The sequence below is a fragment of the Poecilia formosa genome, unplaced genomic scaffold (genome assembly GCF_000485575.1).
Source record: "Poecilia formosa unplaced genomic scaffold, Poecilia_formosa-5.1.2 Scaffold34, whole genome shotgun sequence".
Taxonomy (NCBI): domain Eukaryota; kingdom Metazoa; phylum Chordata; class Actinopteri; order Cyprinodontiformes; family Poeciliidae; genus Poecilia; species Poecilia formosa.
The window spans coordinates 2,866,531-2,888,627 of NW_006799973.1; the positions used below are offsets into that span (position 1 = coordinate 2,866,531).

At 39.2% G+C, this 22,097-nt stretch overlaps 1 protein-coding gene and 1 long non-coding RNA gene across 3 annotated transcripts in view; both read left to right on the top strand.

Annotated features, from left to right (window-relative positions):
- erfl3 (Ets2 repressor factor like 3) overlaps positions 1-22,097 on the top strand; it is a 62,190-nt gene that overhangs the window by 10,087 nt on the left and 30,006 nt on the right. The window lies entirely within an intron of this gene.
- Positions 1,479-4,814, top strand: LOC107835994 (uncharacterized). The gene is made up of 2 exons (XR_001661844.1): positions 1,479-4,365; positions 4,440-4,814. It is a non-coding gene; the product is annotated as an uncharacterized LOC107835994 (long non-coding RNA).

Sequence of the window (22,097 nt, forward strand, 5' to 3'; positions counted from 1 at the left end):
TTTCCACATAATGTAACCGGTAGTGCTTGTGATTAAAAAAAAATAATAATTATGTGATCGGCCTTCATGGGTGATCGGAATCGGCAGGAAAAAACCTGATCGGCACATCTGTAATATATACATATTTATGATGTTTTAGGAATATTTGTGGAATAATGGCTGTTTTGTCGCTCAGACTGTGCTGGAAGCAGTCCTTTCTCTCCGTGTCCCAGGCTGTCTGATGTAGAGAGGTGGTGACTGGAGCTCCTAACCCCGCTCTAACCCCTCATGTCCAGTGCAGGCAGCGGACACTCCCCAGAAAAAGGCAGCAGTGTTCGAATAGTTCCTCTGGCTATTTTTATCTGGGAATCTGCCTCTGTGTTGGACCCGGAGAGTTGGGGTGGAGGGCAAATATCTCATCTAATTCTGGATGATGGGAAGTCACCAAAAGGACTTCTGTGCCACTCGCAGTGTCGATATTTGGTGTGTGTGTGTCTGTGGTTGGCTGCCGGGTCTTGAAATGCTGTCTGGCGCCAAGTTAAACTTTCTCCCTAGTCGCCCTGCCCCCCCACCCTCTTCTCTGCCCTCCTCCTCGTCGTTCCCCCCCTCTCTCTTTCTTGTCCTCGCTCTCCTCTTCCCTTCACCCCATGTAAGGAATGCAAGATCACGTTTTGAGTTTTTGTTTCAGCCAGTCGTTGCTCTTCCTTTCTCCACGTCTTTCAAAACAATCGTCTTTGTCTTTACCTATTTTTTCTTTGCGTCACTGTTTAAAGCTGCTCTTTCTTTCTTTTTTTTTATTTAATCTTTTATTCAAGTAATTTCATGTCATTGAGAAAGGCATGAGCTCTCCACTGAGAAGCTGTGTTGGAGGGTAAGTGTTTCATTGTGGAAACAAATTCTCCTCAAATGGTCTTAATGTGGCTGGTAAAGTTGCAGACGTGTAGACATTTAATATCCGCTACCATTGCGGCTGCAGCTTGAGTTTAATACCTAAAACAAGCTGCTCTGATGTCGTTGCTTTCCCCCAAACTCGTAGAACATGCCATCTTTGTCGTCGGATACAAAAACTGTTATTGATAACTTCACAAATATCCAAACTACCTCTTTAAATAGCTGTACTGTTTGCAGGTGTTTACAAAGAGAAGTCACATAATTGCTAACCTAATGACACTCTGTCCAGCTGCAGTAGCAAGTTTAGAGTGAGGGGATAACTAGAGTTAAGCAGAAAGAGGACATCCTCTGTTATTTATCCACCATGAGTGCCTAATCTAATTTGAGATTTCTGGACAAGTCTATATGCAGACAGTGTCTGCTGGATTTAGAAGCACAAACCCACTGTCTCAGACAAAATTAGACCAATCATGGCTAATCTGTCTCTTGCAGCAATCAAAGGCCTGTTGCTGAATGCTGCTCTTTAGCAAGACTTGTGACTCTTCAGCCAGATAGGGCCCTTCTGCAAGATATGTGTGTGTGCGTGTGTGTGCGTGTGTGTGTGTGTGTGTGTGTGAGGAGAAAGGGAGTGTGTTTTTGTGTCTGACCCTTGTGTTTGTCTGCTTGCAGATGCACACGTCCCTGCAGGGGAGTGAAACCTTTTTATGTATCAATTGACCCTCCTGTCCCACAGTCCTCTCCTCCCTCTTGCTATCATTTCTGTCACCAATCTATGAACTAATACCCCAGTGGCAGCTCCTCTTCCATTAGCCTGCTCCTCCTCTTCCCCTCATTCCTGCTTTATGTCACCCTTACCTCACTTTTTGTTACAACCCAAAATACCTTTACAAGTAAACGGTTTAGAGTTGGTATAAAAGTAGGCATTTTGCCTTGCGTGGGTTTGTCTGAAAGCTAAACGTTGATGGTAATTGCATGGGTTTAAATTATTTGGAAAAGGAACTGTAGAGTCTATTTTTTCAGTCTCTCCTCTTCTTGTCTCCTCTCTGACTTTTAAATGTTCTTGTTGATCCAGGTGTGCTTTTTTTCTGTGCTCATATCTTTGCCTGGGTGTCTTTTCTGGATGACGACTTAAGAGAATCTGAATAATGCATTCGATCATTGGAAAGGTATTTATAGGAAAGCACAGTGATTAAATTTTAATAGGAAAGATGGCCATCAACACAGGACACCATATAGCAAACATCCCTCCCATACACACTAAATCATCTATTTGTTCCTAAGTGAGTTTGCTTGCCAGTTTTGTATGTTTTCACCACTTTGAGCTCTTTTTTTAGTTTCTTGACGTAAACATGAGCTCTTTTTAGATAGCTGTGCTGTTTGGTGATTTGATGTTCAGCTAAATAATTCATGCCAGAAAAACTGTTGCACTCGCTCAAGGACAGGGACTTGGAGGACATGTCTGTAGTTCTTTGTGCAGAAGTTTACTTCCTTTCTCCTTTCATTGATCCTGTTCTGCAACATGATTATTTGCAAAAAGGGATCTACATTTGTATTTCAGTAGGTTAGCAGTTGGTTTATAAACAATGCAGTGAAGAAAAATAATAGATTAGAAATATCTATTTTAAAAGAAAAGCTTTTTATACTTAAAACATGAGACTAAAAATGATGTTTGAATTGTATTTCATTTTAATTTAAGTGTTGATTAATTGTTTTTTTCTAGCTTTTTCTTTTTTATATATATATTTATATTACTAGCCTAAGTAGCTACGGCACAACGGGATATATATTTTTTGATTGCATTACTCGATTAATCGTCAGAATAATCCATAGATTATTCAGCTGCTACAACAGCCATATCCTTTGCTGCTTGGCATGTACATAGAGTTTAATGGTTGCTGTGGAGACGGTAGCTCAGGTAACCTCCTGTAACAACCAAGGCATGCTGCAGCTCTCCAACAGTGAGTTTTTGAGATGTCAGTGCAGAGGGATAAATATGGTTCAGGTGGCTTTGTGTTGCATTGTGATTAATAACTAAAAAGTCCTAGAAACAATGATCAATTAAAATGTAGTTTTAAAAAAATGTATATAATTTTAGGGTGGGGAATAACAATTATTTCCAAACACAGGAAGAGTTCTCTTGTAGAATAAATGTTCCTAAATTGAAAGTTGTATTTTTCAAAAATTTGTTTAGTGAGGATATTCTACTTGTTTATTTTACTTCAAAGCTTTTTACACATTTCTGCCAAGTGTGCATATAAATGTGGCCGGCTCTGTGTTGTAATTAACTCATAATGTTTCAGTTTTATCATGAAAATGTCACTCTGAAGGTAAAAGCCTGGTTTTGTTGATGAAGTAACTGGCGGTTTTTTGTACCGATTTAAAATTTTTGAAGGATGATTCATAGCTTGACACTAATGAGGCTCGGGTTCAATTAAGGAAATGGCTAAAAAACAAAGTATTTTCAGCTTATGGTTAAGCAGCTTCACCAGCCCCCTGCTGTCTGTGTGCACTGTGCCCCTGTGCAGTACAGTAGGCCTGGCTTCGGTCACAATAGTTTTATCCATGTCCATTTTTAGCATCAGTCGTGGCCCAGTGAAATTACGTAAGAGCCAGGCAGCTGAATCCGGGTGGGTGCACGCACAGATAACCCTGCCGTACAAATGCACGCAGTCATTGTTGTTTTAGGAGATTAAAGCTTTTGAGAACAGGGAGCTAGATCCCCTGACCAGTCACAGGGTGAGAGGGGAAAATGAAAGCGGGGAAGAATTACAGGAAGGCATGCAACAGGGGGATTTTCAAAGCCTCAAGGCAAGGAGGGTGAGGCAACGAGTTAAACTGGGGAAACCACACGTTTGATGGTGGGAGAGAAATGGGCACAGCTTGGTTGGGCTTAGATCTGGGTGAGAAACGGCTGGGAGAGGAGCGTCCAGCTGCAATAAACAGGTGTGTGCGGATAACTAAAGCAGCGCTCGTGCAAAGACTTCATTTAAGAGATTAAAACTTTAATCTCTAGCAGCACATTACGTATTGTGGTTGCCGAAAACCAGATTTTATTTGCATATTTTCTTTTATTTAACGTGTACCGTCTGGTTTTCAGCTGCCAGCATGTGCAGTTGTAGTAAACAGTCATATTTTGTGTACATGTCTCCATGGAAACAAGACCACAGACCCTGCCAATAGTTGCCAATCAAAATATCACACCCTTACCTCCAGACTGCAGAAGAGGAGCAGGAAATGAATTAGGAGAGCTCTAACCATTATTTAATAAAATGATTTTGCTGTCATATAAAATGGCAAAAGCAAGAGTTAGCATCATCCCTCTGTGTTTGTGTGGGTGTTGTTTGTTAGATTAATGTGTTTGTCTGAGCAAACAATTAGCCACGATCTGGGTGAAGACGCTCCCTTTGCTTTCTGAAAACAAACAGAAGAACTAAGGAAGAGTGGAAACAAGTGATTAGTGATGGCACAGGTTTGACTTATTTGACATCCTTCAGAGTGTTGATGAATTGTTTTTTCATCAACACTGATGAAAAAACAATCATCGCTAATATGTAGGCAATACATATTAGCGATGTATTGCCTACATCGCTAATAGTTATGGTGTCCCAATAGTCTTTGTGGAGCAAAGACTATTTATTAACCTTTTAAAAACTGTCTCACTGGCACCACTGGAAATGAAAAGGTAGGAGCTCTAAAATATGTTTAATTTTTTAATACTTATACATGCTAGCAGTCAGGTCAGCATAATTTCAAGTCTACACTCTTTAGTTTTGCATGATATATTGAAGGTTTATTGTTGTAATATTGCACGAAATCTGTATATCGTAAAGAACCATAATAAGCTCTAATAATTGGCCCTGGTTTTCTTAAATTTGGTTGATAAGCCGATACTTACATGTGAAAACGATCTTATCCACCAATTTTATCTGCCTCTGCAAAGGTCTGACAATCAGCCGCTGTCTCCTTCTGCTCTGCGTGAGAGAGGCCTGACAGACAGACACGCCTACCAAGTCAAGTCCAAACTTTTCATTATATATGAGAGTGTTACCTCATCTTCAGTTAAAACAAGTTTGTATTGTTTGATGGGTATTCTATGTTTTTCAATGAAAGACGATTTTGTCATTGAAGGTGTATCATGACCTTATAACACCTGGCAGTCTCAGTTATGAAAAAAATGGCATTGGTCAAAATCGGGATCAGTAGGTCAGGTTTTTTTTTTAAAGATCGGCCCAAGAACTGCAACCTGGTAATAAGCGTTAGATCATTATTTAAGTACCATGAATTTGATGTGCCTGCAATATATTTGGAGACAGTTTCTTTTTATGCAGCATTAAAAGTGGTAACACTTTATCTGAAGGGGGGTGAATAAGACTGTCATGACACTGTCATAAACACGTCGTGAACATGAATAAGCCTTCATGAATATTTATGACTGTTGTCATAAAGTGTCATTTGGTAAATAATGACACTTTTAATACAAAGTTGACATTATTCAAAATGTCTTTCTTATGACAACTTGACATTAACCAAGAAATCATTACTACTGATATAAATTAGTTATAAAAGTATTAATGATTGGACTTTAAAAATTAGGTAACTTTATGTTATTAAAGGTAAAGTTTAAATCCTAGCCCTGCCTTTTGGTATTTTACAAGTCATTCTTTGAGTCAGCGTATTCTTAAGAAGGCATGTGTTTGCATGTTTCCTCAATTACCTAATACGCAAAAGCTCATTCAGAATAATGCTGATCTTGTTCAAATTTACAAAGATTTTATGTTCTTATCAGGTGTTTAAAAATAAAAGCAGTTCATATAGTGTAAACACAGATTTTGACTCTAATTTATCTTAATACCAATGGAGCATGGAGTTTCAACAAGGAATCCCCCTGATACCTCATAACCTGAGCTGTCTGGATCCCATTTAAAGCCTGTATACAACATGTGTGTATTCAGTTCATGAAAGTGAGCATTACATTGTATTTTCATACAGATGTACCCACATGCATACCCAGCACACAAAGGCAAACTGTGAGGTAGCGCCGCATGTTATGAGTTTCACCAAGCGGAGGTAATTGGTGTGGGTACACTGGGCTCTTACATAACACCATCCAAGCAGTGTACCGACAGAGAGGGGAGAAAGTTCACTGCTTTCGCAGTCTCTGTCACTCAGTCTTTTATCTCAGTGATCTTGCTTCCTTCCCCACTGCTCATTCATTTCTCTTTTTAACTTCCTTCCTCTTTGTCGGTTCTTTTGCTTTCGCCGATGACACTTGGGTTTTTTAACGTTGTGTATACAACAACGTGTGGATAAAAAATTCGGATTAATATAATTTCTTTTATTTTTTGCTTTTCTGTATAAAGTCTACAGCGCATGAACACTAATTTGTGTGAATTTGTGGTTTATTTCAACAATTAAACCTAAAAAGTATTGACCTGCAAGAAAACTGTGCTGCCTGTTTCTTGGTAGAGATTGTTGTTTCGACTCAAATAGAAACCAAAGGGATTAAATGCTTATCCACATCTAAGCACTTCTCCTGACTTTTATTAAATTTTTCCAAAAGTCAAAGTGTGAAAGACAGCATGCTGCTTAATGATGCATTTACAAATATATAAAAAGTTGGAACGTTTGCAATTATTGAGTAGGAAAAAACTCCCCGTTGAGGCAAAATTTGTCAAATTTAATCAATAGCTAATAGATCAAAAGTGCATTAGGAGTAATAGGAATGATTTATATAACCGCTTTTGTCTCATTATTTGAAGCTTTTGAAGAGATTTAGTGTTTTAAAGTGGAAAATGCAACTGTATTTTCCAGGTCACATCTCTGTCAACGTTCCCGGTTATCCATATTAAACTGTTTAATAAATGTAAGATGTTCCCACTAATGATGTTCTTGTTAACTGAGGAGTACATTTTGTGTGACATTCAAGTCATTATTCTAAAACCTGGTCTATATTTGCTTACTCTCTGTACCTGGCAACAGCAATTAAATAAGGCCTCAGAGAAGAAGAAATCATGAATTAATTTAGCACTTTCTCACTGAACGATGAGCTGTTTGCTAATTCAAGATTTATGTTTCAATTATTCCTCGTGTTCTTTTTGTAAAATGAATCTAATCAGATTTGTAGTTTTTATTTGATGCTCACCACTCCTAAAATTGGATGTGCAAAAACTCACTGGTCACTTTCTTAGGTACACATATCTTTGCTTTCAGTCTTTGTAGCATAGATAACACGAGACATTGGGGACATTTCTCAGGGGTTTTGGTCCATATTGGCAATCCTGCTTATGTTTACTATGTCGGTAATTATTAATTTACAAGTTAATTCTGCCTTTATGCACCAAAAAAAGTGAGCCTGTAGAACTGCTATGCAAAACGCGACGATGTCGGACCTTTGGGTGTACCTCACCTTAGAATAAAATATATACTGTAGTCCTGAGCTGGTTTGCAGCAGACTGTTGGTAATGCACCTTCATTTTAGAGAAGCATGGAGCATTTGCAACACTAAGGTCTGTTTTATTGATATCAAAACATTAACCATCGCCAAATAATTCATAATGTTTGAAATAGAGCTTTGTTGAGTGTTTTAAGACAATGTGAGAGCTGGGTCAGCTCAGTGCAGCTTTACAAATTGATTCAATGTAATAATGCTTAGCTTTTGCCTAAATTGGTGTTAGATTTCGACAGTTTGGCTCATTTTGAGTATTTTTATTTATTTTTTAATGGACCTGGTTGGAGCAGAGATTATTGCTGCTTCTCGGTCTCAAACCCTCCCTGCTTCTCAGCAGGAGACGTTGACCACTGCCTTTTGAAGGTAAGACACTGACAACTTCAAAGTACTTAGGACAACCCCGTTTACAAAAAAAGAACAGAACATCCCTTTAAGCTGATATAGTCTGTTCTATAATTAAAGCACAGAGATAGTGTTTCCTGACCTGGATTCACCCACCCTGTCTGGTCAGAACCAGCGTCACATTTGTCAATGAAGGCGTCTCTAATGAAACTGAGGATGAAGCTGAGGCTCACTTATTATATAATCTACTTTTTTGCGCGGCTGGGGCAAAGATGCAAGAGCACAATGAGTACCGGCCTGTGCCAGTTGAGAGTGGTTCTGTTCTTACAGCTTTGCTCACCGTCTCATGGTCCAGATTATGCGGGTTTGATTGTCATCATGTAAAGCCAACTGCTTCAAGCTGTCTTATCACACACCTCTGTTGCTGCTCCTCTCCATCTCTTCCTCTCCTGCTCCTTATCTTTTATGTATTCTGCTTTTCTCCCAAGTTACATCATCATCAGTTTTTCTCTCTTCCTCGCTTTCCGTGCCTCTTGCATAACATCCAGCTTTATGTGCTCCAGCTGAGGATCCTAATCTTTCCCACGAGGCAGAGTGCGAGAGCAAACCAGGAGAGAAGCGAGGAGCTGGGCGGGTCGGCCACTCAGCCTCACCTGCCTTCAGGCGCCCCTTCGTTAGCTCAGCCAATTAATTTGATGCTCGGCTTTCTTTACGGGCCTCGCCGACGCTTTGATGATAAACGCGTCTCTGTGCATTTGTGATTGTAAAGACTGTTTTCTCTGCTAAGTCTCAGTTGGCTGCTCCACGCTGACTGGGGGGGATAAGAGGAGATTATCCACGCAACCTGCAGCATGGGCGGATGCATATGCATGCAGACAGACGCATTTATAGAAACCTGGGGAGACCGGTGGTGTGGACATTCCACCGCCGAAGCCAAATATGCTCATGTTAATGAGACCATGTGCCGACTTGGCTTCCGCCCAAGAAGGCAGAGAGATGCAGTCATGTATCCACACAGCCTCATCTTTGTGCAACTGCGAATACTTTACGCAGAGCAGTGCACATTTAAGCAAAGTTCTTGCTGAATCTCTTGCACACATGCAAAAGAAACGGCTTACAAAGGGAGTGTGCTGGCTGGCCGTCTGGCTGGCTGGCTGGCAGCAACGGCTGTGCGAGGTGAATGTTACATAAGGATGATCAACACTACCTAATCAGCTTTAAGAGACATTCTTAACAAGCTGACCAAGTGGGGCATGGGTTAGAAGAGGATAAGGAGGCGGGGAGCAGGCGGAGGGACGCAGAGGGGCTTTAGAAGGGAGGTGGGAGGTAAAACCGAGTAGATGTGGGAAACGGTGGGGGAAGAAGAGAAAGTGGTGACAGGCGGCGAGGCGGCATGCGTCTCCTGTCCCTGTTTACGACGGGATAAACACACACGTATAAACACGCTGTGCTTTGCCCTCCGTGTCCCCCTCGCAGCCCACTGTGACGCACAGCGGTGTTCGGCAGAATCCTGTCTATGAGCACAGTGTGCATTTCCCTGCCTGTGTGCATGTGGAAGCGCTAAAGTGTGTTATCTTTTTCCAGACAACGGCTTTGTACTTTAGATGACCCTCTAATACAGTATTTGGCAAACCGAACCAACAGAAGTTTCTGTAATGATCACCATTTGCAGCTCACAGATTTAGAGCCTCGCAAAACTATTCGTAACTATCAATATGGACTTAAAGTTTTATCACAATGCTTTATGGTACATTGTGATAACAATATAAGTGGCAATAAGAACTATTTATTACTTCTTTTTTAGGTAACTGTATGGCTGTGACAGCAATCACAACCCCACAGACACAAGTAATGCTTCTGAGAAACACTCCCAGTGGTAATGCGGTTCTCTAGGACACCAGTCACATAAAAAAAGTTATTTGTATCATTAAACTGCTCACAGTAGCTGCAGTTAATCATATTTTTAAAAATTTTGACATATATTGATACTCTCATTGAACAAACAGTGGAGAAAATGGCAAAAACAACAACCCTGAATGCACAGACATTTTTGGAGGTTTTTAAACGTCATTTGTTGGAATTTATCACAACAATAAATCAGAATTTATCACAATAAATGAAAAACAATAATAAATACCCACCCCTGTTCACTACCCTGGAGCTTTTTCTCGTTTTGTCAAATTACAACTACAAACTTCAATGTATTGAAGATTGTATGTTGCAGATCAACATAAAGTGCTTTGATTTGGGATTAAAGGAAGGAAAATCTGAAAAGTGTGGCATGCATTTGTTAGTGTATGTCTTTTGATAAAGTTTTATAGTTTTAGTTGTCTTTTCAAGCTTATTAATTTTGATGTTTTGATTTACTTTTTTAAAACATGCAATGAAAGACCAGTTTCTTGCGGTGAAGAAAAATATATCTTATTGTACCAGCATGTTTTTCATCTGCTGAGGTTTTATTTTGGTTGCTCAATAAGTCAAAACGACAGGCTGAGTTTATTTTTCTTTTGTCTTTTATTTTACACCACAAATTATTCCCATTTAAGTTGTTTATGTTACTCGCGGAGAAGACCGCGCTCAGGCGTTGCGCCTTTACATTTACCCATTCTTCATGTGGTAAATGAAGCCAAATTATCATGCTTTACTCAATTCACGTTTCCTTTACTTATGATGACAGTCTGTTGCGCTTGTGGTTCCCCTTTTACCAAAATAAATGTCTAGGAAGTCGCCCCAAAACTAAATAATTACAGTTCAGTCATGATTGAGATCTGATGTGGTTGTGACCTTTGCTTTGTCTTTGTCCTACTTTCTCTTTTATTTGTTTCCTTTTTCTCAAACGTTCTTCAGTTATCTCTGCTCCTCCACTTGTTAACTTCTCTGCCTTTGACCTTTTCCCAGTTTTTATTCTGTCTCTCTACACATTCACACACATACACATACACACACACACACACACACACACACGCACACATCGAAGAATGACTTGCAGATGTTTGTCAGAGGGTTTTGCCTTCATCTAAAATTAGCTGCAACAGAAGAATGGCAGGAAAGCGCACAGGGCCGTGTTGCCAGGAGGGAGGAGTTGGATGGAGAGATCGACGGAGGTTTTGACTGAGAGTGAAGGGATTATGCTTCCTCACAAAAGTGTTTATGTTTGAATTTTGTCCCGCTACATCCTCAAACTTTTCTTTTTTTTTTCTAGGACTTCATAGAAGTATGCATTGGTTTTCAAAAATGTTTTGGAGATGAAAATCTGAATGGTGTGGCGTGGAAAAGTACTCACTGCCCCTCCATAACCTTCTGTTGTGTCCAAAGCTACAGATTGCAGTCTGAATTTCTGAGTGTTTTCAAATGTTTCCACATCTTCCCAGCTGTTGTCTTTTGTTTCTTCCAACATGTTTCCTTAGTGGAAACATGTTGGCACACACAGTGTGCCAAGTGTCTGCATAAAAAAATAAATAAAAATAGTTTGTTTTGTAAATATTAATTTAGCCCGGTCTCACTTTTTTGAGTGCAGCTTCTTTGAGGCTCTGAATAATCTTGATGACCAACAACAACAGTAAATTTCCCTTTGGGATTAATAAAGTATTTTTGAATTTGACTTCTCTGTCCTCGCTTAAGAAAAGCACCCCCACATCATGATGCTGCCACCATCAAACCTCACCAGTGTTCTGATCCGTTTAGGGGTTGAAGTGCAGTGCAGCTTCTGAAACATTCTGCATTTTGTAAGAACTTTAAGTTTCATCTGACCTGCAGCTTCTTCCACATGTTTGCTGTGTCCTCATGTTTAGATTAGCTGAGTTCATAACTAGTGATTAACTGGTGGATAAATGTCAGAAGATTCTTCCACCTGAGCTGTGGATCTTTGTAGCTCCACCAGAGTTAACGCTCTTTGCTTGGTGAAATGTATTTTTTACTTCAAAAGCATGCACTGCTTGGTATTATTATCACATAAAATCCTACTAAATTCCACCCAATCTTGCGGTTGCAATGTGTTACTAAGGTAGAGAAATTCACAAGGTGTGAGTACTTTAAGGTGCTGAAGGGAAGTCGTGTGCATTTCTGCTGCAGTTGACACAAAGCTGAATTAAATTAACCACTGAAGACTTGTCCCTGTCATCAGGGACTGTGTCTGGACTTGTATTTCTGTGTGCCAGACTTTGTTTTGTTGTGGGTGTGTGGGCCACTGTGACAAAATGCAATAGAAGCAGCTAATTAAAAGTTGCGACAGGTTGTTAGGGTGCTGTGACAACAAAGCAATATATTTCTCTCTATACAGTTAAAGTCAATGCATATTGTTTTGCAGCGCCAGTAATTATAGTTTGCAATAAGAGTATGATGAGAAGCGATTAACACGGTGCTCCCTTTCAGCTGCAGTCAGCAAGACGCATTTACCGATACTGGCTGCAGTCGTTTTGTCTTGCACTCCGTCTTATGAAAGCCTCCCACCCCCCCTTTTTTTTTTGTAATTGCCCTTTTATTATCACCTTGGAAGCAGGAAGTTGTACACAACTGCAAAACAGCGGCACTGGTTGGCAAGCTTCCACTGGCCTCTGTTCGCCGAGCACCCAGGGGCCCGTTTAGACTACCGCATCAACAGAGCACCACTTTAGCCCCAAGTTAGGTTCATCTTTCCCCTGGTGATCGTCGTCTGCAAGGTAGCATGCACCTATGCATTCGTGTGGGATGCAACTATGTTGACCTTACTCAGCAAGCTCAACTTCAAACTTGTTTTTTTTTGCATAAAACATTTGCCAAACTTCTGTTTTTCACACAGAAAAAAGCATGCACAGCTCTTTATTCTATAGTTGCTCTTAGAATACAACGGTGTGTGTCTGTTTGTACCTTATTACTCAGAATGTGAATGCGAGCCATCATCAGCATGGTTAACAGCAGCAGAGCAGTGAGAAAAACATAATTCCCCAGGGCCCAACACGTATTCCTCCCTCTCTTCTCGTCTGAACAACATGGAGCTCATAACAAACACTCGCACATAAAGTGCATCCCCAGGCTTCCCACTGGAGCCTTTGAAGATAAGAGTTTTTATGTCTGTCTTTCTTCTGCAATACTAGAGTATTCCTCCAAGAATACATCTCTAGAAGTGGTGCTGTTAATTTTTGGAGCTAAACATAACATTAAGTTGGCATTTATAGAGTAAAGTAGCTATTGGATGTTGCAAGCAGCTGAAAACCGAAGTTTTAAAGGAATAGTACTATGCAATAGTTTTCTTATTTGTCAAATCCTGAAAATGTCACTGCACAGGTTCTCGATGTCCACATGTTGTCTTTCACACAGAAAAAACAGTTTGTGCTTTATGACTTTTATTATTACCATTGTTTGGGTGTTATACCTCTTAAATATCTTATTAGATGTTTTTGAAAAAGATGGTAATAGCAGCAATAGTAGATTAAATAACTCCGAGAACAATAGGACAATATGCAATGCCAGTATGGATTGTAAAGGCAGAATAAAAACTGTTTTACTACTAAAATGGGTAGTTTGCTTTACTCTGCTGTTTTGTTTTGGACTAAATTGCTGACGATAACAATACATTATTATTAATGTCAATATTTTATGCTTTCTTGTATATTAACAAGTTTAGTTTACTTTAGGTGTCCATATGACAGTACTTTATATTCATATTTTTATAACAATTTTCCTCATTAATGGATTATGAGCATATCACTGTCTCAGGTGTGTATCTCAAGACCAAAGATGATATGAGAAAATGGCATCATGGACAACAGTATGAGGGATCAAGTTGTTATACAAACTGGAAATAAATCTTAAATTGCTGTTTAGATTCTGCTTGGGAAACTCTATATTGAGGACAATCAACAGGTTTACTCGCTTAGTGTAATGCTTTGATTTGTCAGGACTTGGGAATGATGACACATCCCGAGGTTGGTGCGTTCCGGTTGCATGCCGGAAAACCAGTGAGATTTGCTAAACCTCGTGGTTAGCCAACTGTTATATTAGCAGCGTGAGCGGATAACAACTTATTTATCTGCATTTTGTTTTCAAATAGAGATAGAAACAATCAGAAACACAAATATGTGTTTCATTCCTGGGAATTTGAGTGTGTAACGTGTCTGGCAGCCATGTTGGAACCTATTTGCTTCAGACCCCTCTGACTTTGGTTGTTTTTTTTTGTTGTTTTTTTTCTACCAAGTTTGAACTTAGCTTTTGAGTTAAAATCGAGTGCACCACTCGTGTTCTCTCTCAAAGTTTTTATATTTGTCTGGCAACATCATTTGTTGTCTTGCATTTCCTCTCATAAACTCTGCAGGGTTAACTTCAAGGCATTGCAATTCCTAATATTTGAAGAATGAAATGTTGCTCTCACTGCTTTTTTTAATACAAATACTTTAATTAAACTCTAACAATTTCCACAGCTGAGAAGAAAAAAATGTGGATACCAGGCTCAAATAAATACAAAATGGTTTGAAGTTTTGCTGCATCTCTAAAATATTTTATCAGAAAAGTATAAAAGCTATTTTGATCCATTCTGAAACCTGAACATTTCAGAGCCTTCGGAACAGAGTGAGATCCTGCCAGGTGCTTTGTCCTCTATAAGTTTATTACCTTTCTGTTAAACTCTGTTATGTCCTTCAAGGCACTCAGAACAAACTTTTTAACAGGCGTGGTTTGGTGTTTGTTCTTTTCTCCATGTGGCCGTTCATACATCAGCAGGTAAATGAATAAATGGACGGATGTTTCTTCTGTTGTTAAAGTAAAATAAGTTTAGCTGAAACGTTTAAGCCTGAAACTCAAGAAATCATCTAAGATTGTGAAAAACTGGCTACATGACTGTACAAAGTTGCAACATTATTTTCCTGCAAAGGGTTTTGAATAGTTTGCATTTCAAAAATTGTAATTTAGAATTTATGTTTAAACTTTTTTTAGTTACTTTTTTATTTAAGAAACTGAAATGTACAAAAAAGGATTTTTATTTTAAAATAATGCAAGAATTTAAATGTTGCATAAAAATAGTAAAAAAAATAAATGAATTGTATAACTAGCAGGACCTGAGACAAATTTTTAAAATGACAAATTTCAACACATTTGAAAAGCACATTTTAAAAACATTACATTGTAGATCAAGATTATTTAGAAATAAACATTACTTATTGATTGAAAATGAGTGCATAAACTTGTACTTTAAGTTGAAGAACCACATTTCTCAGTTTGTATGTTTCTGCTTTGTTCATTTAACCCACCGATTGCTTTGAAAAAGTTTCAGTTCTGGCAAAAACATTAGTGAAATCTTTCAGAAACGTCCATCTGCTCGCTTACTCAGCAACTTTCCGACCTTCTCTAATCATGTTCACCTATTAGTAAACGGTTCTAAGTGCGAGACACACCAACCCTTTCACTCGTGAAATTATTCAAAAGAACATCAAGAACTTCTCATGACTTCTTATACTTCTGGTGTGAAGCGCCGCTTTGTTTTTATAACTTGCTATCTCATAACCAGCATGGTAATTCACTGTGGAATGTGTCAGCTGCAGGCGCTAAACTGCAGGCCTCCCTGCTTGTGCGTGTCCATGACTCAGTCGTCTTTCACTTACTTTCATAACGTTGTTTATTTTGCACCGAATAAAGAGGAGAAAACTCACAATAGCAATGTTCCCTGTCGGAGGAGGAGACCTCAGACGTGCAATACAATGATAACAACGAACACACGCCGTGTGTGTGATGTGTGTCAAAACACCTACACTGTTTAGGATTGTATGTTTGCACACCAGTGTTGAGTTTATGAACGTAACGGGGTCAGTTCCTAAACGGTCAACGCCTAGGCTTCTGTTCTTACTCTTTTCTTTTTGACTGGAGCATCTCCTGTAAATGACATGAGTTGAAAATTATCCTGCAGAAGCTGACAAACGTCTTTTCTTTCATATCTGACTTAAGTCAGAACCAGTGAGGAAACTACTGGCAGAATCTGATCTCTTGCTAAATGATTTTAAAAAAAGTAATCTTTTTTTATTTATTTAATTGCTTCTGATGAAGCAAAACCAATATTTAGACTTTTATTAACCCCAGTTGTGCCTGTCTGTGGGAGAACTGGCCACATTTAGCATATTTTCTCATTCACCACTATTTTTTCTTGAAGAAATGACTTTGAACCATGAGCTCGACTGGTGTGAGATTTGTGAGAGGATGCCTGAGAGCCAGCGTTTCACACTGAAAGCAACAGTGTTTTAAATCGCATGATAATTTCAGGAGTTATTATGTCTCTGCAGGCAACTCCAGCACACGAGTTTGTGATTAGACGTCCTCCTCTCGAGAGATAACTTTAATAACCAATAGAATAGAAATGTCAAGCTGTAGAAATGCTTTATTAATAAAATAGCTTCCAGGTTGAAAGTGAAATCTTTAGCTGTTTAACATAAGAAACGTGTTGCAGTTTGTGGAGGTTGCTGCTCCGAATCGTGTCTCTGTTCATTCTTTTAAAAACTTTCTTTCTAATAATACTTTGTTTCCAGCTTCTTGCACAACTGAGCGGCTGTGTTACAGTACAGTTTGTGTTCGCCTTGAGCAGTTTCAGCTTATAGACGCAGGTAGAAAGGCCTACCCGTCGTGGCTACTGGGCAAACAGGCATGCGGAGCAGAAGTCTGTCTCCTGACGACTACCTGTTGCTGGCAGATTCGACTCCCACTCTCTCCTCCCCACCGCTTTCTCTTCTTCTCGCGCTGTCTTGCTCCCGCTCTTCTCTTTCCTCGCTAATACCTGGTCTATTCGAGTCGGTGTTCCAGGCCTGAAAGGATTAATTGCCGTTTATGCTTTATTTTTTTGTTCTGTTCGTTTCTGGAGGGGTTATTTTTAGGCCTTAAGTGTCTGGTTGCTAGGAGACACAGAGCGAAAGACAAGAGAATGGAGGAGAGTTTGCGTTGTTGAAGGCTGAATTACAAACACATTCACGCACTGAGTCAGCACTGACGCACACTCGCGCACATAAATATACTCACGCCGGGCATCTTTAGTCTGTAGCTGTTATTGCGGACTTGTTTTTCTGGTTCTCTTTTTGTCACCATCATTTAAGGTTGATTTCTGAGCAAGGCACACTTCCTGCTGACACGTGCAAGCAAAAATGTGAACATGCACCAGTACTAAATTAGCTTTTACTTTTTGACCACTGACCGTTAAACTGATCAACTCTGTTTGCATTGATAGAACATGCTGTTCTTCTGGGAAACCCCTCATCCCTGCACATTGACAATGCTTTAAAGCTTTGTTCCCACATTATCTCCTAAAACTGTCTTTGTTTTTGTATTTTCGATTCAAGAATAAAGTCTAATCAAAAGAAATTCCTCTCTACTGTTCACATTTATTAAAATATCTGAGAACAATGAGGCATTTTTTTTTCTTTGCAACTCAAGATCACAAATGATCTGTGGAGAGGAAGTATTACCTTTTTTGGAGTAGCATTTCTGCTAATTGCTCCTTCATATACTAACCTTATTCTTAATCAATAAAATATTGCCTTGAGGAACTAATTTTACACTAAAATGTGTGTCATGTTGGAATGAGAATAAATCCCACAGAAGATTTTAACAGGTTTGGATTAAGTTAAACTTGATTTGAATGTTGGGTTGCAAGATATTTGAACATAATATTTTTATTTTATTGCTGTATAAAGGTGCAAACATTATGTTCAGCTCCTGGGACAGTATGACGCACAATACTGGGTTTGTGAAAACAAGACGAGATCATAAATAAAGCACCTGGCACATTAAAAAAAACACGTAACCTGGGTCTAAATGAGGGTGATTTTATAAAGAATTGTTTCCTGTTGCATTAATTGTCAATGTGAGGGTGTAGTATTCAGTCTTCTGCTGCGTCAGGATGCGATTAGATCAATTTTACAGTGACATCACCTCCATGTTTGATTATTTAATAATCAATTGATCCTGAGAATCACATTTTAATGCTCTCTGATTTCCTCCCATCTGGTCATGTAACTAGTCAAATGAATCAGGAAGTATGACTGTCAGTTTCAATTACAAACATCCTGCATGCTGTGGTGAGTGAATTGTCATTGATGCAGATGGTGTGGCGTAGTGTGAGAGTAAGTAATGTTGTTATTGTGTTATTGCTGTGATATTTCAATCCCAGATGTGTTGATTTTGTCGCACATGTTTATGTGCAGCATGTGATCATTTCCATGCTGATGATCAATACTTTTTGAAGGGGAATTTTGTTTAGAGACTTCATAATCAATTTTTTTGTGGTTTTAGTTGTATCTTTTTATTTCCTTTTCGGTTATTGTGTTTTATTTTGGATATTTAAAATGTCTTCCAGTTGTACAAAATTAAAGTTTTAGTCTTTAAGAGGGTGAACTTACATAGTTATGCCATTATCAATATATCACTTGAAAATCATTTCAAAACATCAATATTAACGCTTGTTGCAATAATGTTTGTGTTAAATTACCATCAGGTAAAATTTGTCATCATGACAGGACTAGATGCATGTCTTGTATTTTTATGCCAAATGTGTAGAGCATGTTGCATCCATATGCTCTTTGCTTAATTTAGGCAGTGTTGCGCAACATGCACCAATGTTGTATTCTAAGAAATATTATCTTCGCTTTTTGACAGTGAACGCAGATATTTCCGGCAGACTAAATTTATTGTGGTTTAATGTTGCCTCAGTGGGTTTTTCATCCCTGCCAGATTTCATTATACATCAGAAATGACATGAACACACACACACACACACACACACACACACACAGGAAACGGCTCTGTTGCCTTGGTGCGCACACACACACAGACGCGCACACACAACAGTTGCTCACATCCTGTCCCACTAGAGTGGCACATTCCAGGAAACCGCCCTCTGAAAGTGCCGCCCGTCTCTGAGACACACTCAAACCTTCCACACCTGATAGAAATACGCTTCGATTTTGCCACATCTAATTTACTCCTGTGTGGCAAGTTCAGTGCTGGACCTTCTCGCCGTGCAAAGAATTATTTGTATCCACACTCCAGGAGCATGTTTCCTATTCACACAACACAGTCAGAGTATCAGAGAGACTAATGCGTATTTTTAGAAATGGAAAAGCAACAAAGGAAGAATTTATGTTTATCCTACACATCAAGCATAAATTAAATGGACAATAAACTTTTTAAATTGACACAAACTCCCTCCTCTCACATGAACTTGTTAGATGTGTTTTTGCTTTGAAAACTGGAAATATGTTCAAGAAATGTGTTTTAGTGGCTTTCATTTACTAATGAATTTTCTGTGAAAAGATCTACAGTTTTGAAAAAGCTCAAGGTTCTTTTGCTCTAGAAGTTGAGATATGTTGAAAAACAAAAGTGCAAACTGAGTGTTGCATTGTTTCCGAGAAGTGCAGTTAGTATAAGATTTATATGTTTCATTCGTAACTTTTAATATGCCTTCAAAGTATTTTTTTCTAGAATTGTGGAAATCTTAATGGCAGCACATTGCAGTAGCTTTGATATGTTATTTCTGATTTCTTCTTTCTGTAGAGTTTTGTTTGTATTATTTTTGATAGCCGTTGGGTGTTTGGACAATTATTCTCTCTGCTTTTGGATGCTATGCAACTGGAACGATTTTTACTCCTACTTTTATAACTTTTGGATAGTTGTAACAATGGCAACATTACATTAGCATCTCAAAAGCTCAAATAATACCTGAACTATGACCTCAAATCCCAGAGGAGTTGAAAAGGAGGCTTCATGGATCCAGATCAGGACCAACGAGCAGAAAGAGAAGGAAGTCTAAGCCATCTCACATCTGTCACAATGGGCAAAGATCATATCTTCGACTCCCAGCGTCTCTTTACCCGACTTCCTAATCTTATAGATTGAGATTTAAAGAGGAGCGGCAAAAGCACATGAGGTGGATTAGCAGGGTAGACCAACAACTGACATGCAGGAAATGTTACATCTTCTGCCCGGAAATGGAGCTGTCATTATGTGATGACCGTCATAAAGCTGTCATATAGCAGCAGTCTTCAGTCAGAGGCCTCTTCAGGTTTGATGTGAGACTGACTGCTACCAGAGATTTTTCCTGCCCACAGCATTGCCATCCACAATGACTCTTCAAAGATTATTGGATGACTTACGACGACTTTTTATTTTCCTTTTGGGATAAATAAAATATTTTCATATTTAATTACATTTTAAAAAATGACAGTAAAATTAATGTAAAGAGAAAAATTATTCAAAAATAAGTGTTTGATTTTATTTATATTTTTGCCTGTAGTTAAGAGGGTTAATTGCAATATATTTTCTAGATCTTGTCTCTTTCAGCTCTAAACAGACACAATGACGTCCGATGGTCTCTCCATGTCTGAAACTATATGGGATATTGTATGAGGATAACCACTGGCGAAGAGCCGTATTCATTTTTCTTTTTCTGGATTCTCACCGAATCCTCCTCAAATGTGGGTTTGATTAGATTAGATGTTCAACTGAATCACAGCGACGAGTGATATGGCCCTTATCGCTTTGCAGCTCTGTTGACTCTCTTGAAGCTGGTGACTGGATAAGAGTTGTTTGCAGCTTTTCAAAAGATTGTTTTACTTTGCTGTCGAATAAAAACCTAACTAGTGTGCAACTAGTGTGCTGTTGAACCAGAGGGGAAGTGTCAACTGGCAACTCCGTGCCAAACACTTGGCTGCAGAAGTACATTAACACCAGGCTGTGAGATAGGTAGGCTGGGTGAAGGAGAAGTGAGGCGCCTGAGGCCAATAACATGCATGTGCGAAGGCAGAAGGACTTAAAAAATGTACTTTGGTGGAAATTATCAGTTTAATGTGGCAAAATGGACGGTTTTGATGCAAAGTCAGCAGATATTGCGAGTTTTTTTTGTTGTTGTTTTTTTTTGCATTTTACAACCATTTAGCGGAGTCACTTGTCCAAAGCATTTGCATTTGTTTTAAGGCTGCTGCGTAGCTTCATACATGCCAATGCATTACTCTACATTCCACTGTAATGGTATCAGCCTAGCCAATGACTTCATTACATTTCCCGCACAATGGAAACGTCCTCCGGAGACGGTCTATAACAGGAAAAGAGATGAGGTCTTTTAACAAAAATAAGACTTCATTTTTGTCTGTGTTTACAAAATATTTAGTTTTCTGCAATACGTCATACAGAAGCACAGATTAAAGAAAACGTTTAGAAACTAGTTCAGATGAGAGCCGGCATCTATGTGCACGTTGGAGTCGGAGGAAGTGGAAAGTGGTGATCTGCTCCATCTGGGGCAGAAATCCATCCCTACCACAAGCAGAGCAGCTAAAGTATCTTGGTTTCTTGTTCACTCATGGCTGTAGGACAGGAGGCGGACAGACAGATTGGGGCCTCATCTGGAGTAATGTAGCCACTTCTCTAGTCTGCTGTAGTAAAAAAACAAGAACTTAGCCAAAAAAAAAAAGCAAAGCTCGATTTACCTGTCCATCTACCTTCTAACACACGCCTCTGGATTATGACTAAAATAACTGAATCCCAGCTACAATAGGAGCTCTTGGTAGAGCCTCGGCTCCTTTGCTTCAAAATGACTCAGTTCAGGTGTTTTGTTCTTGAGATCTCCTAGAATGATCCAGAAAGTGTCACTGGGGTTTCTGGCGTCTGGATTTCCCTTTTAGACCCATTACCTTTGTGATAATCATATTCATAAAATGAGAATGACTCTCTTCCAGATGAAGGAGTGCAGCAAATTATGTGGTGCTTTCTAGCAGTCTGAACTCTGCACTTTTGGGTTTCTGCTCTTTTTCACACGGCCAGACAAAAGATGACTTTCCCATAACCACCGATTTGTGTTCTCATGGATGTTTGTTTAGCACCACAATTTAGAAAGTTTAGTTTGTCTGTAACACCAGCACAGAAATGTCAAACATGGTATTATGTTTCGCAGCCAAACCTTTTGTCTGGGACTGAACTTCGTGACAAATCCGAATGAATAGCTGCTGTTGTCAGGTTTGTATGCTCTTTGACCGCTGGTGCGGAAACCTGGTTTGTGGTAATGAAGGCTGTGTTCAGCTGAACATTGTTGATGTTGCAGGATGTCTGCAGAGTAAAAGGGGCTTGAATAAGAATTTGATTTTATTGTGAACTTTATTGGTTCCAGTAAGACGACAGGCGTTGATCTTTTCCACTTGCACCAGTGCAGCTCATAGTATGTGTTCGTGTGTGTGCGTTTGTTTGTAATACCTTGTGGGGACGATTTTCCTGACATATACTACGTTGTGGGGACCAATTGCTCTTTGTGGGGACCGGAGCCTGGTCCCCACGAGGGGAAACCCTGGTTTTGGGTCAGGGGTCAGAGTTAGGGCTAAGATATGAATTGAGTTTTGGTTAGGGTTAGGATTAGGTATGTGATGGTTAGGGTTAGGAAAAGGGTAAAGGTAAGGTTTAGGCTGTAGAAATGAATGGAAGTCAATGGAAAGTCCCCACAAAGATA